The following is a 22,009-nucleotide window of genomic DNA, read 5'->3' as shown; positions in this document are numbered from 1 at the left end:
CTCACATCCATACATGACCACTGGAATATTCAGTTGCAACTAATTTCCCCAGAATTTAGCATTTAGAAATACATGAGAAAGACGATGCTTAGAATGAAACTGAAACCTGAAGATTAACATGAAGTTAGATCTTTGTGTTTATTTTTATGTTTATGAATATATAAACATATATAGATATATTCTTCTTCCCTGGTGGCTCAGCGATAGAGAATCCACCTGCCAGTGCAGGAGATGCATGTTCAATCCTTGGGTCAGAAAGATCCCCTGGAGAAGGGAATGGCTACCCACTCCAGTATTCTTGCCTGGGAAATCCCATGGACAGAGGAGCCTGGCATTCTACAATCTGTGAGTTTACAAAAGAGTTGGACATGACTTAGCAACTAAACAACACAATGATAGATATATATACTGTAAACCACAGATTAAGAGAATCCTTTTTCTCTTTTTTGAGATAGGATGGAAAAAATTATGGACCATGGCCTGCCATCAGGACCCTTGTTGATCAAACACAGTCCAAGCCAGGTACTCCTGAAAGCCGCTGGTGGAGACGTGGAAATGGAACTAATTGGGGGAGCGTATATATGGTCATTGATGAAGACAAAAACAGTTGGTATAAGTCTTTCATGATGTCTCTCTTCAAAAAATAAATTCACTGCAGATAACACATAGAAGTTATTTGTCTAGGTTATATTTGGGGAACAGATGAGTTGGAGGAAGCCTTTATTCTGAGATCTGAGGAAAGAGATTGATGTTGTACTTGGGACCTTTTGAGAAAAAACAAATCTAGTGAAGAACAGTGTAAATTCTTTGTGTAAATTCCTTTTCTCTGTGGGGAGGGGGAAAAAGGGGTTAAAAACAGGATGCAAAAGTGGGTAGCATGCCAGTTAGACAATGAGTTATACTGTACATACCAAAGAATGTATAAATCATTTTGCCTGACAGGTGGTATTTTTAATCCTTCAGCCGACTTAGAGAGCTTTAGAATCATTATAGCTTTGTAAAGTAGTATTAGTCATCAGATCATGACTGGGTGAGTCATTAGATCATTCATTTTGCCTGATTACATCAACTCATTGGGTTATTGGGGAATGAAAGAAGCTCATTATCAAAATTGTCATCTTGACTATATAGATTAAAGAAAATGAATCCAACTTCTGAGAATTAGCTTTCCCAAAATGTTAAAAATTGACCTGAAGTTAAAAAAATTGGTTGCAGAGCCGGAATGACTAGTGAAAAGTTTGTCATTTTAAAAACTATCAGAGATTAAAGGAGTAGTAATTTGGAAGATATAAATAGTTGGAATCCAGTTACAGTTTTTTAAAAACTACTTTGAGGCATAATTTGCATGTTATAAAATTCACTTTATTGAGCTATACAATGTAATACATTTTAGTTAATTTGTGGAATTATGCTTCCCAGGTGGCTCAGTGGTAAATAATCTGCCTGCAATGTGGGAGATGTGGCAAGGAGAGCTGGATTCAATCCCTGGGTCTGGAAGATCCTCCTGGAGAAGGAAATGGCATCCCACTCCAGTACTCTTGCCTGGAGAATCCCATGGACAGAGGAGCCTGGTGGGCTATAATGCATGGAGTCACAGAAATCAGACATGACTGAGTGATTCAACAACAACAACAACAACAACATGGAATTATGCAATCATCACCACAATCCAGTTTTGGAACATTTTTATGACCTGAAAAAGATCCCTAGTGCCCACCATAGGCAGTCAGTCTTAGCTCCCACCACTAAACCCAGGCAAACTCTATTCTGCTTGCCATGTCTATAAATTTGCCTTTTCAATCAATTTGTTTATAAACAAATTACACAATATGTGACCTTTTTGTCTGGCTTTTTTCGTTTAGCATGATGTTTTTGAGGTTGATCCATATTGTAGCATGTATTAGTACTTCATTCTTTTTTATGACTGAATATTTCACCACTATATTAATATATTACATTTTATCCATTCTCCAGTTGTTTCCAGTTTGGGGCCATTATGAATAATAGTGCTATGAAAGATTGAGTATAAGACTTTGTATAGGTACAGGTTTTCATTTCTCTTGGGGAGATACTTAGGAGTTAAATTGCTATAGCATATTAAAAAGCAGAGACATTACTTTGCCAACAAAGGTCCATCTTAGTCAAAGCTATGGTTTTTCCAGTAGTTATGTATGGATGTGAGAGTTAGGACTATAAAGAAAGCTGAGCATCAAAGAATTGATGCTTTTGCACTGTGGTGTTGGAGAAGACCCTTGAGAGTTCCTTGGACTGCAAGGAGATCAAACCAGTCAATCCTAAAGGAAATCAGTCCTGAATATTCATTGGAAGGACTGATGCTGAAACTCCAATACTTCAGCCACCTGATGCGAAGAACTGACTCATTGGAAAGACACTGATGCTGGGAAAGATTGAAGGCAGGAGGAGAAGGGGACATCAGAGGATGAGATGGTTGGATGGCACCACCAATTCGATAGATATGAGTTTGAGCAGGCTCTGGAGTTGGTGATGGACAGAGAAGCCTGGCATGCTACAGTCCATGGGGTCTCAAAGAGTTAGACATGACTGAGCAACTGAACTAATGGTAAATTTCTGTTTTAACATTTTAAGGGGCTGGAGAAGAAAATGGCAACCCACTCCAGTATTCTTGCCTGGAGAATCCCAGGGACTGTAGCCTGTCAGGCTCCTCTGTCCATAGGGTCGCAAGAGTTGGACATGACTTAGCGACTAAACCACCACCACCAGTAATTGTTTCCCAGAGTGGCTGTACCATTTTACATTTCTACAAGTTGTGTTTTAAGGTTCCAGTTTTTCTACATCTTCCTCAGTCTCATTATTGTCTTTTTGATTAGAGTCATTCTAATGTATGTGAAGTAGTATCTCACTGTGATTTTTACTTTGCATTTCCTTAATGGCTGATGATATTGAACATGTTTTCCTGTGGTTATTAGCCATTCCTATTTCTTCTTTCATGAAATGTCTATTCAAAGTTCTCCATTTAAAATTTTTTTTAAATCAAGTTATCAGAGTTCTTATTCTTAACAAGAATTCTTTATCAATTGTATGATTTATGTTCAGTTTATCACCTTATGGAATCACCTTACTGAATCTATAGATCAATTTGAGAAGAATTGTAATCTTAACAACATTGAGTTTTTGAATTCATGAAAATAAAACATATATTTAGTTTTTTTTTTAGTTTTTCTCAGGAGTGTTTGTATAGTTATTAGTGTACTCTTACACTTTTAACAAATGTATTAAATATTCTGTTTTTTATGTCATTGGTAATTGAATTGTTTTCCTGGTTTTATTTATAGATTATGTGCTAGTATATAGAAATATAGTTGATTTTTGCATACTGATATTGTGTCTTGGGAGTTTGCTGAACTCACTTGCTGGTATTGGTAGGCTTTTTGTGGATTCTTTTGTTTATTGTACCTGAGATTCATTGAATATGTAGATTGTTTTTCCTCAAATTTGGAAAGTTTGGAACCTTTGTTTCTACTCCTTTCTTCCTCTCTCCTCCTTCTGGGGCTCCCCTTACACATATGGTAGTCTGTGCTTATTTTCCTTCGTCCTTTTCCCTTTCTTTTTCTTAAAATGGAATAATCTCTATTAATCTAATCTGTAAGGTCACTAATTCTTTTATTGTGCAGTCTCAAATCTGCTATTGAATCCCTTAGTGAATTTTCAGTTACTGTGCTTTTCAACTCTGGTATTTGTTTGTTTTGTTTTGTAATCAGTATCTTTTATTGATATTTACTATTGAGTCATCATACTTTAAAAACTTGTTTATTTTTTTTCAGTTCTTTGAGCATATTTATAACAGCTGCCTTGAAGTCTGTTTGCTAAGTCTAATATTTAGGTCCCCTCAGAGCTAGTTTCTATTAAGTGGGTCCTCTTTCTGTATTTGGCCTTCCTTTTCCATTGTATTTGTGTGTCTCATAATTTTTTGTTGAAAACTGAACATTTCAGATCAGGGGCCAACAATTTTTTTTCTGTAAAGGACCATACAGTAAATATTTTCAGGTTTGCAAGCTATGTGGTCTCTGTTGTAACTACTTAACTCTGCTGTTGTAGTGGGAACGCAGACGTAGGCAATATGTAAATGAATGAGTGTAGATGTCTTCCCCCAAACCCTTTATGTCAAACAAACAGGCAATGGGCCATCTTTGGGCCATGGGCTATAATTTGCTGACCTCTGTTTTAGATAATATAGCAATTCCTGATTCAGATCTGCTACTGTTTTTCTTATAATTCTTATTTTTCTTTTTAAGCCCGACTTCCTAGGGATTTTCAGCTAATTGATTGGTAACAGGTTGTACTTAAATATCTTGAGCCTAGTGTGAGCTTCCGGAGTGGCTCAGTGATAAAGAATCTGCCCGGTAGTGCAGAAGATGCAGGTTTGATTCCTGGGTTGGGAAGATCCCCTGGAGAAGGAAATGACAACCCATTCCAGTATTCTTGCCTGGAAAATTCCATAGGGTAAGGAGCCTGGTGGGCTACAGTCCAAGGGATTGCAAAGAGCCAGACATGACTTGAGCACACACACACACAGATTGTGGCTTTATCTTTAGCTGAGTATCTGTATATGACTTGGGGAACACATTTTAAGTTCAGTCAAGTCTGCCGTGACTTTTATTTTCTGTTTATGTGAGGCCTCCCATTCAGTCAGTGCATAACCTTGGACTCACCTTTCAAACCTCCAGTTATATGTGAGAGTTTATCAAGTCTACTACGACAGTTGCCTGGATCTCACTTAAGTTTCTGGCTGGTCTGTTGCTTGCCCCAAACAGTACTACTGCAGTGTCAGTCAGCTGTAATATAAATTTTCCGTGATCATTTACCACTTATTTTCTAAGATCACTTGTTTCCGACAGTACTCTGGACATCAAATCAAGCCATCATCACAGCTTATCCTGTCCTGATAGAACCACCATGTTGGAGTTGGGGGTAGGGAATTGGGACCAGCCTCTGATGTCCCAGATTCCTACTTTCCTTAGAGAGTTTAGGTAGTTGTTTTAATTAATGCTTTTCAATTTGTTGTGTACCTCTGGTTAATTTCTCCCCCTATATCTTGAGATAATTGTTTTGATAAATTTTTTGTGGTTTTTTGGATAGATGGTTTGTCAATCTTCTCACTCATTCTGAGAGTGTTCCCTATGTGGAGTTTTCATGTCCTAAAAACTGACATAGTGTATATCTTCACAGACCCAGCTGCTTTTAAAATAATTATTAATCTTCCTGGTCCCTTCCAATTTTGTAAACCTCCTAACTTTAAAGAAATATAACTCTTAACTCTCTCTTTTTAAAAAAATTGAAGTATAGTTGATTTACAATGATGTGTTAGTATCAGGTATACGGCAAAGTGGTTCAGTCATATATATACATATATATCTATTTCTTTTCCCTTATATGTTATTTAAAAAATACAGTATAGTTCCCTGCGCTATACAGTAGGTCCTTGGTTATCTACTTTATATGTAGTAGTGTGTTTATGTTAATCCTAAACCCTTAACTGTCAAGATTTACTTTTACATATTTGTGAAGATGAAATTTGTATTTATTTTTTCATCAATATCTGTTTATTCAGTAGTCATTTATGAAGACTATGTTTTGTATTGATGTTTGGATTTATTTCCATTCCCAGAATCTCTAACTGGAGCAGGAAACCAAATTTCTAGGGTTAGAAGTATACCAGTCCTGGAGAAAACTCTATTTATATTTCCTGGTCTGTACTAAGTTTACCTAATTATAATTATAGGTATACCCTATTTTAAGAAGTAGAAATAAATTAAAATTTTAAAGAAATTTAAAAAAAGGAAAAAAATTTTAAAGAAATAATAGGGTGATTATATCATTTAAAATATACTCTTTACACTCAAATATTTATATCTTTCAGTTTTGTAACTCTTTTTTTCCAGTCATATGCCATCCCCTTTTTTTTGTGGCGAGAACATAAAATAGTCTACACACAAAGTTTGCTTTTCTTTTTTTCCCCATGAGATCCAATAGTAATTAAGGCAAAGATGTTCTGTTTGGGAAGGAGCAGACTGGGTGGATATTGGAAGCAATGGCTGTTGGCTGTGGAATATGGAGAAGGACCCATCATTGCAGTGACTCAACTGCTGTCTGAAGTGCCATGCATAGAGGATGAGGCAGGCAGGTAGAGAAGTATGCCACATTTCATACTGCTTTGTTCCTTGGGCCAGGGAAATTTTGCTTTGCATTGTAAGACTGGGCATAAGATGAGTGGGGCAGAGGATACTTTCAGTGTGAGAAAAGGGGACGAGAAGATGGGTGATGAGATTATTGCAAAATAGAACAGGTAGGCTGGTGGAGAGAGGAAGAACAAAAAGGCTGACTAGGCTGTACCCAAGGTAGGAGTTTTCTCCAGCTGATATTAGGTGTTCTGAGTCAACACGTAGATCCTCATCATCCTTTTTTCAGTTTAAAAAAGTGTGGTGAGGTCAAAGGGTTATTTTAGTAGATGTGATAGTAGGATTTTTTGATCAATTATCTGATACATAGTGGGGACACAAGGAAATGTACTAGAAAATATTTCAGACAAATAGGTTTTAGGTCTGACTTAATCTTCGATTTAATTTTTGTACTGACATCTCATGAGACTTTAGTCAGATGCTAAATGGTAGCTTAGCATCAATGCTAGCACATATAAAAATGAAATGTAAAAACAAAAATTAAGATATGGATATAAAATATTATGAAAAATTGCTATATAACTGCAAGAAAATAATATTGTATAATGCTAAAATATTAAGAACCACTGCTAAATGAAAATTTCTTATAAGATAAAACTTCACCAAAATCATGATGAAAGTTAATGGAAAAAAAGAAAATTAATGGAAAGATAAGATTTAATTTACCACAAAATTTCAACAACCACGTATTGAGCATATGCTTGTTGAGCAACGAGGTTCACGTGTGTTAAAAGTGAAAGACAGGGACGTCCCTCGTTGTCCAGTAGTTAAGTCTCCGAGCTCCCAGTGCAGGGGGCCAGGGTTCGATCCCTGGTCTGAGAACTAGATCCTGTATGCCACAACTAAAGATCCTGCACCCTGCAATGAGTGCAGCAACTAAGACCCGGCACAGCTAAATAAATAAATAAAAAGAAATATTTTTTTTAAAAAGTGAATGACAAATCACTTGTTAGAGATCCTAAAGATGTCATCATTTAAAAATCCTCTAAGCCCTTTTCTGCTTACTGTATTCGTGATGCTAGACTCAGTACATTTGCTTTGTAAAAAGTCAAAGGAGAAGATTTTTCCAAAAAAAGATGATAGTGTGTTTATCTAGGCCCTCCAAAAGCATTTCCTGCCAGGCAGTTGACATGTAGCCTTGGCACAATTTCAGGAAACTATTCGCTTCTGTTTACCCTTTCCAGATACAGCATCTCCCAGGAATTGAGATGAGGAATCTCCTTTAACTCTTTAACATTTTAGAAGCATATTTTTTAATGACACTTTAGAATCTACCCTTTATAAAACTAGCACAATGAGAATTCTTGTGCCTTTAAAAGAAAAATGCATCTGTTTTAGTAATTCCCTGGTAGAAAAGTCAAAGTCTTAAACTGAATTAGCCCAATAAAATGTACTTAGAATGTTCCTTTCCTATAAGATTCTTAAGATAAATCTCTGTCAGAAAACTCAATGAAATTATGTCTGAATTTGTAAAACTTATTAAATTATGGAACAATTGTTAACAGTTTCAAAATCTTTCTTCACTAAGAAAAACCCACCATTGAGTTTCTTCTGAAGAGTATGCACTGCTTAATTCATTTATAATATTTTTTTTTACATAACAGTTCAGAAATATTTTGTATAGCTGGTGTACTATATTTAAAAGAAATTACCCGACATTTTTTTCCTTTTAGGGAGCCAATTTGTTTCAGAATGTTTTAAATGCTCATTATACAGTTAGGAATGCAGGGGCTTATTATATATAGCTTTACTGTAACCTCAGAATGCATGTTATTTTAATTAAGTATAAATATATCTTTGAGGGAATGTGGTGGTAAATGTATTAATTTAAAGATGAGAAACTTGAGCTACAGAAAGGTATAATAACTTGATGTACATACTACAGTTAAATGTGAGCAAATTTAGGTCCACTCTGTATACTGTTGTTAAACAAACTAATCATTACTTACTTCCTTTGTCCTGCCAGAATGAGTTAGAAAGGATTCTAAAATTCTAGCCCCAAACTATAGGCAACAATGAATGAGGAAGTAACACAAGAAGTGTAGTGAGACTGAAATAAATGGCATGAGCACAGGTAACAAAAAAATAGTTCGTGATGAGGCCTGGGCCAGGGGTCCATAGCAAGATACGCTTTTGAGACTGGAGCAGATCCATGATCCAAGAGCAGAACAAGGCCATGGGCCAGAATCAGATGGCCTTGAATTGTGAGACTCAGGGCAAGCAGCAGATCAGAGCATAAGAGATTGACATATAAACACAGTGGCATGGGGGCATGAGCACATGTCCAGGATCTGGAGTCTCAAACTTGAGGCCTGCCACTAGAATCTGACCGCTTAATACTCCACCCAAGGTAGGTTTCTCACTTCCCACTCTCCCTTTCTCTCTGTCATTTACAAGGTTCAGATTTAGTTGGAAGTCATGACCCTGCTTTCGAACAGTGATACTGAAGGCTTCGGGGCTGAGATGAATGGCTTCCTGCTTTAAGGAAATCAGAAATCAACATTGCTTGCTGAGGTCCCCAGAGTTCTGCCTTAGAGGGTGAAGCTGTAAGGGCAAAAAGATTGAGCAAACCTAGAGTCACCACTGGTCCCACAAACAAAGAGTTATCTTGGTCTTGTGAATTGATGACCTTGGTCCCTTCCGTGACTGCTTATCTCTGTCTTGAAACGATGTTGATTCTTGGACTGTGTGGCTCTATCTGATCACCAAGTGACTGACAACCCAATTCTAAGAACTTATACCACCTTAATTTTTAGGACTTTCAGCTATATACTCCACAGGAAATGAAGAGGAAATCCAGAATGAGGAAGAAAGAGGCAAAATGACTGAGACATCCTTTCTGTTAGTCAGTATCCTCTTGTGGACTGAACTCATCCCCACCCCTAATGCATTGCCTGTCATGGAGTGTTTAATAAATAGTGGTTAAATATCAAATTATGGGGTCTGCAAGTGATGGAAGTAACTGAATGGGAGAAGGGTGAGGGTATAACTCCTGACATAGGCACAGAGCTTTCAGATGTGAGAAAGATGGAAATGTATTGCTATATAGGAATGTCCTAGAAATAGACTAAATCACAAAGAAATTACTGACCTACTCAAGGCTATAGAAGCACTCAGGGAAGCACTGGAAAATAACTGTCTTCGTTCCTAGATTTATGCTGTGCACACTAAACAAATGGGTTGTAAAGATTTAAAACAGTGCTTAGGAGAGCAAAAAATGTTTTTTTTTTTTAATTAATATAAAGTTTGAGTAAGTGAAATTTTGAAGATGATGGAATCTAATTGATAACTTCCTTACTCTTTAACCTGTAAATAATCTCCTTTTCAAAGTGTTCATTACACATAGTAGTGATTATGCAGGAAAAAAAAACCTGTGATGAAAATGTGGTATAAAATTGTGTTCTTTGTTTAGCAAGTTAAAACAAGCTGGTCTGTAAGCAATTATTATCTTCATCAAAATTCCTAGCTCTAATGTTTTGGCTTCTTTGGCCCAGCACGTATGCCTTCTCAAACAATTGGATGGATTTAAAACACTTATGAGATGTTTGTGCCTATATCTTAATGTAACATCAGTTCAACAGGAAAAAGAAAAAAAACATAAGATTTGGCTTTATGGCATAGTTTTAAAAAGAAAAATCAAGCCAAAACTAAGGTAAACAAAAAGCCCTCAAATCTTAAGTCCCTGCATACCAAATGAACATTCTTTGTTCAGCTCCTAGTAGCAGTATACAAATATTAATGTGAGTAACCTTTTAATAACTTAGTATTTTAACAGAAATTCCCTGAACATTTATCATTCCATTTGTCAAGAAAATAATTATTTTATTATACTGTTTATTTGAATTCACTAAACATGTAAATATGGTCATCTCAGAGCTAGACACCTCGTCCTTGACTCTTAATCTGCAGTCTCTAGTCTAGGATTTCCCATATAATAGTTTTCAATTATAAGTGCTTAGACCTTACCTCTAGGGATTCTGGGTTCATAATATAATATCTAGAGATATCCTGGACCAAATAATCGCATTTTGAAAAGCTCCTCAGATGATTTTTTTCCTCCCAGAGGACAAATATTTTATTCTTTACAGAAGTATAAAGAAATTAGGAAATGACTACAGTTCTCCTCAGGTGATTTCTGATGTGCGCCAGAATTTGGGACTGCTTTTGTTTCTGGATTATTCAGTACATTGCATTCAGAATTATTTTCCTCAAATGCTTCCCTCATAGCTCATTGGTAAAGAATCTGCCTGTGATGCAGGAGACCCCAGTTCAATTCCTGGGTCAGGAAGATCCACTGGAGAAGGGATAGGCTACCCACTCCAGTATTCCTTGGCTTCCCTGGTGGCTCAGCTGGTAAAGAATCCTCCTGCAATACAGGAGACCTGGGTTCGATCTCTGGATCCACTGGAGAAGGGAACAGCTGCCCAGTCCAGTATTCTGGCCTGGAGAATCTCATGGACTGTACAGTCAGACATGACTGAGTGATTTTCACTATCCTTAGGTGATTTCTGACGTGTGCCAGAGACCGGGACAGCTTTTGTTTCTGGATTACTCAGCACATTGCATCCAGAATTATTTTCCTCAAATGCACATCATGTCACTCTTCTTGAAAATATTGTCTCTCTACACCCTTCAGAATAAGCTTAAAATTTCTTAATATTGTTCTCATGGCCTTCCTGGATCTGACCCTATGTTAGTCAGAGTAGGATTAGCTAATGCTTCAGTGCTTGTGCTTAGTCGCTCAGCCATGTCCAACCCTTTGCAACCCCATGGACTGCAGCCTACCAGGCTCCTCTGTCCATGGGGATTCTCCAGGCCAGAATACTGGAGTGGGTTGCCATGCCCAAACCTTCCAGAGAATCCTCCCAACCCAGGGGTTGAACCCAGGTCTCCCGCATTGCAGGCCCTAAAATTCCAGTGACTTAAGATAGCAAATGACATGTCCAGCATGGGTCAGTAGGGCTGGAGTTCTCCAGGCAAGTTTACTCAGGGACACGGTCTTCTCCATTGTCTCACATGGTTTTGGGTCCATGTGGCAGAGTAGGGAAGCATGGCATCTTTTGCCTGTTCTTCAATACGTTGGCCAGGAAGTGACATGTACTGCTTCTGCTCACAGCCTGTTTGCTGACACAGTAATATGGCCCTGCCAAACTTCAGGGTGAGTGGATGTTATAAACTTCTGGGGACAGGGAACTGTATTAGTAATCACTGGAGTATGTACCACAGACTCTTAATCTACCTTTAAAAAAAATTGAGGTGAAATTCATACAATATAAAATTTAATCATTTTAAAATGTGCAGTTCACTTCAGTTCAGTTCAGTTGCTCAGTCGTGTCCGACTCTTTGTGACCCCGTGGACTGCAGCACACCAGGCTTCCCTGTCCATCACCAACTCCTGGAGCCTGCTCAAACTCATGTCTATCGAGCTGGTGATGCCAACCGACCATCTCATCATCTGTTGTCCCCTTCTCCTCCTGCCTTCAATCTTTCCCAGCATCAGGGTCTTTTCCAAGGAGTCAGTTCTTCGCATCTTTGCAATGTATTCGCAAAGTATTTCAGTGGCATTAATTATATAGATTCACAGTGTCGTAAGACCATCACTTCTATCTAGTTCCAAAACATTTTCATCATCCCTAAAGGAGTCCTTTTACTCATTTCTCCCTCATTCTGGCCCCTGGCAACATCTAGTCTTCTTTCTGTCTTTATAGATTTACCTGTTTTGGATAGTTCATATAAATGGAATCACACAATATGGTGACCTTTGTGTCCGGCTTCTTTCACTTAAGCCATGTTTTGAATATTCACCCATATTGTAGCATGTATCAGTACCCATTCCTTTCTGTGGCCAAAGAGTATTCCATTATATAAATAAACTACATTTTGTTTGTCCATTCTTCTGTTGATGTACACTTGGGCTATTTCTACCTTTTGATTATTGTGAATAGTGCTGTTACGAACATTAGTGTACAGTATTAAACATCTGTTTTCAATCTTTGGGGTTTATCCCTAGGAGTGGAATTGCTGGGTCATATGGTAATTTTGTGTTTAACATTTTTTAAAAATTAATTAATTTATTTATTTTAATTGGAGGCTAATTACTTTACAATATGGTAGTGGTTTTTGCCATACATTGACATGAATCAGTCATGGGTTGTGTTTAACTTTTTGAGGAACTGCCAAACTGTTTTCCACCAAATCTACTTTTTTAGCCTGTGTTACTCTAGTCAAATGAGGACCAGTCATTGTTCCTAAAGCTACTATTTCACATTCACAGCTCAGGCAATTTCTTTGGTTTTGAATTATTTCCCCTTCTTTTCTATTTATTGAAATAGAAATCCTAACAAACATTTAAGGTTCAGTTCCAGCCCTGTCTCCCTCAATTGTCAGTAAGAATCTCAACTACTTATGCAAATTCCTATATTTCCTCTTCTTTGTCTCTTTTATACCACTTATTTTATTCTAACTAGTTGTTTATATATATATCTTCCTCACTAGATTATAGACTTGTTTGTATAGTTTGTTTCTCTTTTATTCCTCATGATAAAAATCAGTTTATTATAGACATTTAATAAATGCTTGTTGAGTGAATAAATGAATAGATAGCTATATTTATAAAATCATTTTTTCTCATTTACTATAGTTTTTTTTGCAAGTAATATGGACTAGAAGATATTATATTCTTACAGTTATTTCAGGGGTGCTTGTTGGGCAAAATTCAGTGAACTTAGTGACAAGGGCAAATCATTCTTTAATCTAGAGATATTTGCTTAGATCTGAGGCTGATAACATTGGAAGAAAGACTGATAACTAGTGTTTCAAATCACTAAGTTCTTAGACTTTGGTGGTAGTTTAGTCACTAAGTCGTATCCAACTCTTGTGACCCCTGGACTGTAGCCCACCAGGCTTCTCTGTCCATGGGATTTTCCAGGCAAGAATACTAGAGTGGGTTGCCATTTCCTTCTCCAGGGGATCTTCCTGACCCAGGGATCGAACCCCATCTCCTGCACTGCAGGTGGATTCTTTACCGATTGAGCTACCAGGAAAGCCCCCTTAGACTTTAATATCTCCCAATCAAAAATTATCTTCAAGAACCTGAGAAAAGGATAAAGGACCATTCAGCAAAGCAGACAAGTGTGGACACCTTCTGTTAGTGAGCCTTTCTGAGCCTGCTCTTGTCTGTCATCCATCTAATGAGCACCTGGCATCTCATCTTATTCTCTCTTAGATCCAGCCCACCCAGCATCATCAGTCAAACTATCCTAGTACTTTCTTTAAATAAATACTAAATAGCCTGGTGTTTGGAATAAAACCCCAAACAACATTACAGAACAAGTAAAGAGATGACCTGACTGCACCTATTTGTAAGCTGATTATAGAAAAAGAACCCTGCTTTATGTACTATATCTTTCATGTCCTATGGAAGGTGAGAGTGAAAAGCACTATTCAGGCAAGGGAAATAGATTCTAGTATGAAAAAGGGGATAAGTGAAGTAGGTCAGTTCCATTATCTCTTAAATACTTTAACAAACTAGTAACTTACTTGTAATTTTATGTTAAAATCCTAGTTAAAACAAGAAAGTCATAATCACTGAAATCCAAATAAGCTTTACTATCTTGACAAAATTAATTTATATCTTAAAGGATAGGTTCTTAAAAATCTTTATTAATAACTCAAAATGTATGTTAATTATGAGTACTAAGTTAATTTCCCCCCTTAAATTCTATGTAGATTTAAATAAAACCTTTATTTTATCCCTGTTGAAAACTCTCAGGTTGTTAGAGAAAAATAGCTATTGTCTTTGTGTATGTATGCCAGAAATTTTCTACCGATTTTCATTGTCAGTCATTCAACAGAAGGAACTATTTATTGGAGGGATTGTTTGAGAAAAACATAAAAATCAGGAGGTTATTTACAAACAGATGTGGTATTTTTAAACCACATCTGTATGCTAACCAACATTGCTTGCTGAAGCTGTGTTGTACTCTGGAATTGTGCATAGTAATAGTCACAAACAGACTGAAAGTTGAATTCTGCTAATCTTACCAACAGATGAGGATAGAGCTTAAACCCTTAGCCTTGCTGTAGAATGGTGATTTTTACCTTTTTTGAGATTATGAACCTCTTTGAAAATCTTAATACAGGATATCAAAATATTTTTGATACCTTTCGTATCAAAAATGTATTCTGCACACATGAATAATTTTGCATTCCTTTTGAACATTTCTGAAAAAATATATAAGAAATTACAGTGATTGCCTGAAGAGAGAGTAACTGGAAGAGAAGAGTGGGAAGGAAGACTTTTTATATTACTTTATACTGCTTTTGAAGTTTTTAACTCTGGTATCTATCTTACCTATATATATGTATATATTTTTTTAATGTGCTTTTTAAAGTGACAATGTTAAAAATTTTTGTACACAATTTTGGGATCCGTGATTCTTCTCCCCTACAATTTAAAAAATTAAGTAGCTTTTAATAGAATATGTAGTCAGTTATTATTGTGGAATATTTTACTTGATTACAAAAAATTAGAAATGTAAATAGTTTCAGTGGCCTATTGGCGCTATAGTGTTTCTATAATAAAACATTGTGAGTTTCTCAATTTTAAAATCTTAAACTTTTTAAAACACTATATAGTAATAATAATTTTTTAAAGCATTCCGTTTAAGGATTTTTTTTTTTTTCTTTCAAAGGTAGGCAGTAAAGTTAGTTGTGCCCAAGTAAGTTATTTACTGTGAAGGAAAGAATTATATTCTATTTCAATTCATACAATATCTTGCTTTATTCCTTTCTAAAAGCCTGTATGAATGTGTGGTGACAGAGGGGCTTTTCCTAGGGAAAAATTGCCCTTAGAAGAAGTGACGAAGATAACAAGTTTAGCCTAGTCTCTCTTTGGAGATTCTAATTCAGTCGATCTGGGACTGGAGCCAGAATCTCTGTTTTGGACAAGCTTTTTCTATGATTCTGAGCGTTAGGAGATGTAGGAATTAGTGATCCTGGGACAACTATTATTCTTTACTGATTGCCAAGACTAGTCATGAGGATTCGTACTGCTGACTTAGTTACTTAGTGTGTGAATGTAAGTCCTGTTTGCCTTTTGAGGGCTTGGAAAAGAGGAAAGTAAAAAGCCAAAGGGAGTTACAAGCTCATCCCTTTGCACTCCTGATAGCTGTTTCTGAGGTGTGCTGGGTCCCTGGAGGTTACAAATCAGAGGTTGTTTTATGTCCAAATTGATCCAAAGTCTTAAAGCTTATGGAAAAACTTTCAGGGTGGATATGGGGTGCTTTATTTTTTAAAAACTTTTTATTTTATATTGGAGTACAGCCAACTAACAACATAGTGGTAGACAGCAAAGGGACCTAGCCATACGTAGACATGTATCCGTTCTCCCCCAAACTGAATATGGGTTGCTTTGGAAATGAGGCTCTACTTAAATTTAGGGAGAATGGAAAGCAGGATGGGATTAAGTAGTATGTGTTGAGGTTATGGATTAGTGATCAGTAATTATTTTCTTTAAAAGTGTTTTAAGATGATTTCAATCTTTACCTTTTAAGTTTAGCTGTTTCAACAAAATGTACTATTTTTATTAAAAAAAAAATTGGAAAAGGGAGTGATATGTGGAAAAGCATGACCTAGAAAACTTAAAGGTCATCTGGGCCAACCATCTTTCCCATTTGCCTGCCTTAGAGAAACCTAGTTATTTGGATCATGTGGCATGAATAAGCCCCCCTTGCCCTTTTAATGACCACATAGAATACTATGGCAGAATACTTAGGAGGAAATAACTGCTTCCTGAGTAGTAGACCTGTCTATACACCTGAAAGACTTCCTTGAAAATCTTATCCATTTTGTTCCTCAAAAGAAAAAACAAAACACAAAACCACACCAAGGCAAAATCCATGAACCAGAAAACCCAAATTATTCACCAGGCTCAAGTGGAGGATTTAAAATAGCAAAAGGAAGTAAAGCCCATCTCTGTGATGTCAAGCGCTATTTTGATAGATAGCAAAATAGTTGAATTATAAGTCCCTCAAAGTTAAAATATTAACCAGACCCTTAGCTATAAGATGTGTTGCCAGGCATCTGTATGGAATATAACTGTGTAATCAGACTGTATTGTACTTCTCCACACAAAGAGAACCAAAGCTACTGCTTCTAAAGATTAGGAAACTTTCAGTAGACTGACAGAAGACAGTGCAGAGGAAATGGCTTGGGGGTGGAGGAGATGTATGAGAGAGGATGAAAAGAACAGCACTCATACTATCCAAATTAGAGCCAGGATGTTTATGCTCAAATCTTGCCTTGGCTCTGTGTCCAGGGGACTGAATAATGGGGACATGGGAAAGTGTATCTCTGAGATCCCTAAGTTAGGCACGAAATATACCAAGTTCCTCTTATAAATGCCTCTTATTTGCAGCAGTGTCTGCACATTTCTGAATATTGTGATTAGAATCCAAAGCCAGTTAATGCTAATTATCCCTTCCTTTTTGTTGTTGCTGGTATCCCTTCTGAAGCTGTTCTTTCATTCTGTTGTTTAGAAGTCACATGCCTCCACAAGACTGTAAACTTATGAGGAGTGTTTTTGTTTATCTTTCATTTGTTCAAACAGCATATATTTATTGTGCAGCTCTTTCATGCTGGGCACTGTGCTAGGTACATAGGGTATAGTTTTTCACAAGATAGACAGTCCCTGTCCTCATAGAGCTTTCGCCTCCCTTAGCATCTTATACAGACACGGCTTTGTTTTGATGTGGACATTAGGTTAACAGAAATCACTAAATTAACACCATTTAAAATAGCATTACAACATTTCAGGTTCCAGTGTATCTAATAAATATTTGGCTATTATTAGGCTAGACTGAGTAATACTGACATCAGTGGAGTTTAGACTTAAGACTATATTTAGAAAAGTTAAAAGATGTTACTCTTCTTTCTGAAAGAGAATATCTCATTACAGTTTTTCTTTAGGAATTAAAAAAGTTTGATGCATAATTTGCAAAATACTGGCAAAGGAAAAGAACAACTTTGTATCTCATGATTGCTCTCTTTAGAACATGTAAGAGGCAGCAGCAGCAACTGCCACAGGTGAAAACAATTACTGTCCTGGGCCTGAACAGAGAAAATCTTGTTGCTTTCCATTGAGTTGGCGTTCTTTACAGGTGTCATACACAAGAAGAATAAGACTTTAATAGGAGTTTTAAAAGCTTTGGAATTAGGAAACTTAAGAACCTCTGTACAGAGCTGGGGAGCTACGGGTGGAATTTGCCTGGAGCATTGTTAAATTTTGTGACTTGTGTTCTCTGAGGATTCTTTTGCTCAACTTCTCCTGTTTGTGGAGGGCAGAACCACCCTAATTTGAAATTGGAGAAGGCTCTGTCCGCCCAGATAGCCTCAGTCTCCTGAAGAGTTCATGCATGGCAGTGAACTAGAGTAGACACTCACTGTAGGATTTTGAGTTTGGGGTTTTGATTTGCCTAATTTCGTGTTGTATCCTGTGTTTTCCAGTAGAAAAATGAAAATCTTGGGTTTTCCTAATATAGAACTAATTCACTTCACCAAAGACTGACATATTTTTCATACATGGACAATTGAGTCACACTGTATGTAAGGCTTTCTGCTGGAAAGACCAAACATACTCTGGCATCAATTTTATTGAGATAAAGCATAAATACTATTAGTTCATGTTAATATGTTTTTTAAAGCAAAGGAACAATAGACTATCAGTTTGGTGCTTCTATTTTTTTCTATTCCAAATGGAACACGTTATTTCCAATTTGCATCTTAAACTCCCCATTAATTTTTATGCTTGCCCTACAGCTGAGTAAAGACTTTTTTTGGGATTTGTGACAATTCTCTTGGCTTGGACTTTGAAGCATGACTTGGCCTTAGAGACAGTTTATGGTCATTCATACACGTTTGTTCCTTCAAAATTTAACTAGGCTTGTGAGAGTCAATTTTGTGCATTTCAACATTAAGTTCTATTTATTGTGATTTATGGGATGAGAAATTGGGTTACATGGCTTCCTAACATCCCACTAAGTATGTATGGCTTTTGATTTTAAGTGATTTACATTATTCTTTTCCAAGTGGAACTGTCATACTGCATTAACAATTTCTTTCAGAATTCCACTAATAAATCACAGATTTTCACCGCTTGTATTGCATTGCTTATTCCTCAATGACACCCCTTTCTTGTTGGTTTTGCAAGCTCATGGAATATTTAAAAACAAATTTTCAGAATGCCCTTAGAACATTCGGTTCAGACCAGATGACTTGGAACTATAGCGCTTTCAGAGTTCTTCCGCCACTCCCGCAATACCAAATGTAGCTTCCTTTAGTGTCTTTTCGGGTTTTCGAGGGCTCCCCTGGCCTCGGGCTGGGAGAGCGGAAAGAGCTCATCGGTTAGTTTGAAGGCAGGCAGGCTGTACAGGCAGCTTTTCCCAGACTCTCCCAGCTCCGGTTTTTCATGCATACCAGCAGAGCCGCTTTTTTCCTACAGTGATTGAAACCATCTGGACTGCAGGGGCGTCACGTGTGTATGAGAAAATGACATAAAGTTTCAGACCCTCTTGTGTTTTCCTCCAGACCCAGACAATTCTTGGTCGGATGGTCGGAGGTGAGGGCCGGTCCAGTTTGAGGACCAACTCCTCATCCTGTTCTCCACCCCCACCTTCCCATCCCCAGCGCCCTCCCTCCCCCGCTTTGAGCACTCTCAGCGCGGTTTTCTAGTTCCCTCCAGAGCCTCCGAGCACACCCCTCCACCCGGCTCCAGCAGCCCACCCTCCCTGTCTCGGGTGGAGGCACACCTCCTCCACGCCCCCCTCCACTCAAATCTGTGCTCCCTCCCTTCTCTCTCGCTACAGCCCGGCCGCAGCCCCGGGCGCGGATGCCCGCCCGACTACCGCCCTCTCTCCCGGAGCGGCTCCTCCTCCGGGCTGCGCGGCTGCAGGCCAGCCCCCATCCTTGCGAGCACCCAGCCCGGCTGGGGGGCTCAGAGGTAAGTGTGTCCCGGCCGCCGCCCAGGCTTTCCCTGCCCATCTTCCCGCCAGGAGGTTGCTTGCTGGCCTCAATGCCCTGGCTCCAGGCCGGGTGGCGGGCAGCAGGGGCGCCGGTTCCGGCTCTGCCGCGCCCTGCCTTGCGGCTGCAGTCTGAGCGCTTTCACACTTTTCACCACTCTGCCCCGGAGGTGTTCCAGTTCGGTGAGTGTTAGCGATCCCAGGGCTCTGAAGGCGCAGAGGAGCAGGGTTGGTGGGGGCTGCCCTCCGGGCGGTCCTGGCAAGCCTTGCTTCCCGGCTCCGCCGGGGCGCGCAGTTGGGGGTGGGGAACATGGAGCCTAGGGTCTGGGGAAGCGCAGAGCTGGTGTGCGAGGAGGAGCCCGAGGTCTGGGCGGTCCTGGTAGGGGGCTCTGGGCGAGCCCCTGGATGCGCCAGAGCCGCTAGGCAGCTCTTACCTGCAGCTCTGGTAGTTTGTGTGCAGGCTTCTTCCAGCGCGCGCACACTCACACACACACGCACACACGGAACTCAAACAAAGGAAAATTAATTTTGCTATCACTTTATGATCACCTTTACTTTTTTTTTTTTTTGGCTGTTCTTTTGAAGTGCACTAAGTATTGAAAGTGTATTTTTAAGTGACCCAAGACTAAAGGAACACACTTCAGCCAACGTTTATGCTACCTGATTAAAGAATTTAGTAGTTTGTAGAATTTAAGAGACTGGACGTTTTCAAGAGTTTCTAAAGAGAGATTATTGCATTTTTCCTGTGGTCTTTATGAGAATGTGGTTTACAATTGAACCTGAGTGAAACAGCTTCACTAAGTAGGAGAATTTCCCTTAATGCTGCCTCAGTCCACCTCTTGCTTTATCCTGATGCGGTTGTTTCTCCTGTTTGGACTGCAGGGTCTTGGGAATGGTGAAGGGGTCATTATTCCGTCTACAGGGCTGTTTTGAGCTAGTGTTTATGTGCACGTTCCTCAGTTGGTCATCTTAGGATAGGGCCACCAAGTTAAAACCCAAGTAATTGTATTACTGTTTTGTTTTTTTTCCTCCCAGGTAATATTTTCAGAAGGTGAATCCCTTCATTGGTGAGGTTTTTCAGAAATAGGGGTTTGAAAACCCTTAGCAATAGTCTAGTTTCAGAAATAGTCTAGTTTCAGAAAGCTAATCAAAGATAGAGACCAGATTGCTCATAGTCTGTCTCCTATGGTAAATTAGGGACAGCACAAAGCAAGAGCTAAAAAGAACCTATTGAATGCCTGGAGTGAATTAAAGCTTCTTGGACTCTGCCGGCTTGGCTGAGGGTTCCCTTGTGACTACATAGACTAAGGCTTCATTTTCATTTACCCAATAAATATTACCCTTGGAAAAATTCCCCAAGATATGTGGGAGATTTTCTCAAGCGTATATGGAAAGTAGTATTATCCCCTAATTGGGCCAGAAGGGCTCCCATCATTGGTAGACAACCCCAAGGCAACTGTTTATTCAAAGTATTTTTTATCGACCAGTTAAATTGTTATTGGCTTGATGATTGATTAAAAACTTTGCTTTTGGGTTTGTGGACTGGTTGGGGAAAGAGGAGCAACACATAGAGAAGAGCGAAAAGTTTAGACCCATTGGCCTAAAATATAAGAATCTCAGAGGAAAAAATGATCATGAGCGAGGGTAACTTTATAGAAAAGATTTCAGTTAGGCGTTGAAGCAAAGCATGGTTCTGAAATCAGTGGAAAGTTGCTGGGGAGAATTTTCAAGAGAGAAGAGAGTAGACCTTTTAGATTGGAGCTAGGGAGAAAAGTGGTGCTTACTAAGCATCACCTCCTCTGTGCCATATGCCATGTTCTCTCTTCCATCCTCTAGGGCTATGGTGTAGGTATTGCTCTTCTTGTTTTAAAGAGAAGTGACCGCACAGATAAGTAACCTGTTCAGGATCGCACAAATGGTAAGCGGTGGAGCTGGAATTTCTGCTCCCGGTGGCCTGACTCTAAAGCTTGTCCTTCCCCAGGGACAGTGGCAGGTTCAGCTGAAGCAGGCTGGTCAGCTTGAATTCTGGCTCAGGAGCTGGAACTTCATCCTATTACTCTGTCTGGCTTTTAAAGATTTTTTGAGAAAGGAAATGATGGGTAAAGCAGTGTTTTTAGAAGATTATTATGACATCTGTGTATAGGAATGTAACATGCTTATCTTAGGTAACCTGCAAGATGTAGTTCTTAATTGGCAGCCTGAAGACAGTGAGTGTGGTCAGGATATCTCGGTGTGTCAATTCCTGCCCCGTTCCCCCTACCCTTTGATGGCTTCGTTCGCTGGGTGAGAACCGACTGCACAGACCACAGGGCTGCCAGGGATCAGAGAAGCGCTGGATCTGAGCAGGTGAGCGTTGACATGGAATGTGTGTGTGGAGCACCACGACTGCTGGATTGTCCTTTATGTTCCCCACGTGGTTTACAGTGCTTTGGTGAAAAGGTTTTTCTTTCCTGCCTTCCCTGGGGTATAGATCAATGTTGTAATTTGTTTAAGAGCCTAAGTGGCAAAGTTGAACCCCCAATCTAGGGCCGCTGCCCTAAAGCGTTGTTTAAGTTCAGATGCCCTTTCCCCTCAACATTCCCTTGCTTCTTAAAAATGCCAAAATTTAAAACTTGGCACCAGCAAGGTGAAAATGAATTGAAATTACCTTTCTTATTAATAAGACCACTTAAGAAAAAAAATGTAGATTTATTTCACTTTTTTGTTACGGAGCAGCAATAGGTTGCATTTGGGTAGTTACTGTGTAGGAATTTAGAAGGGATCGGAAAGCCAGGA

The 22,009-nt window shown here is 38.7% G+C and overlaps 2 protein-coding genes across 5 annotated transcripts in view; one reads left to right on the top strand and one right to left on the bottom strand.

Moving 5' to 3' along the window:
• The window catches only part of AKIP1 (A-kinase interacting protein 1), a 106,154-nt gene that overhangs the window by 10,482 nt on the left and 73,663 nt on the right, over positions 1–22,009 (bottom strand). The window lies entirely within an intron of this gene.
• The window catches only part of DENND2B (DENN domain containing 2B), a 160,091-nt gene continuing 156,838 nt past the window's right edge, over positions 18,757–22,009 (top strand). For 2 of the 4 annotated variants that reach the window (XM_065946201.1, XM_065946199.1), the window contains exons 1-2: positions 18,757–18,834; positions 19,082–19,215. The gene's annotated coding sequence lies outside the window, so the exon portion shown is untranslated. Of the gene's footprint in view, positions 18,835–19,025; positions 19,216–19,297; positions 19,418–22,009 lie in introns of those variants that run through there. The other 2 variants (XM_065946202.1, XM_065946200.1) reach the window with 2 other exon arrangements.

Source organism: Muntiacus reevesi, chromosome 9 (genome assembly GCF_963930625.1).
Source record: "Muntiacus reevesi chromosome 9, mMunRee1.1, whole genome shotgun sequence".
Lineage (NCBI taxonomy): Eukaryota > Metazoa > Chordata > Mammalia > Artiodactyla > Cervidae > Muntiacus > Muntiacus reevesi.
The sequence above is the reverse complement of the archived record's forward strand: the minus strand, read 5'-3'. Positions and strand labels throughout refer to the sequence as shown.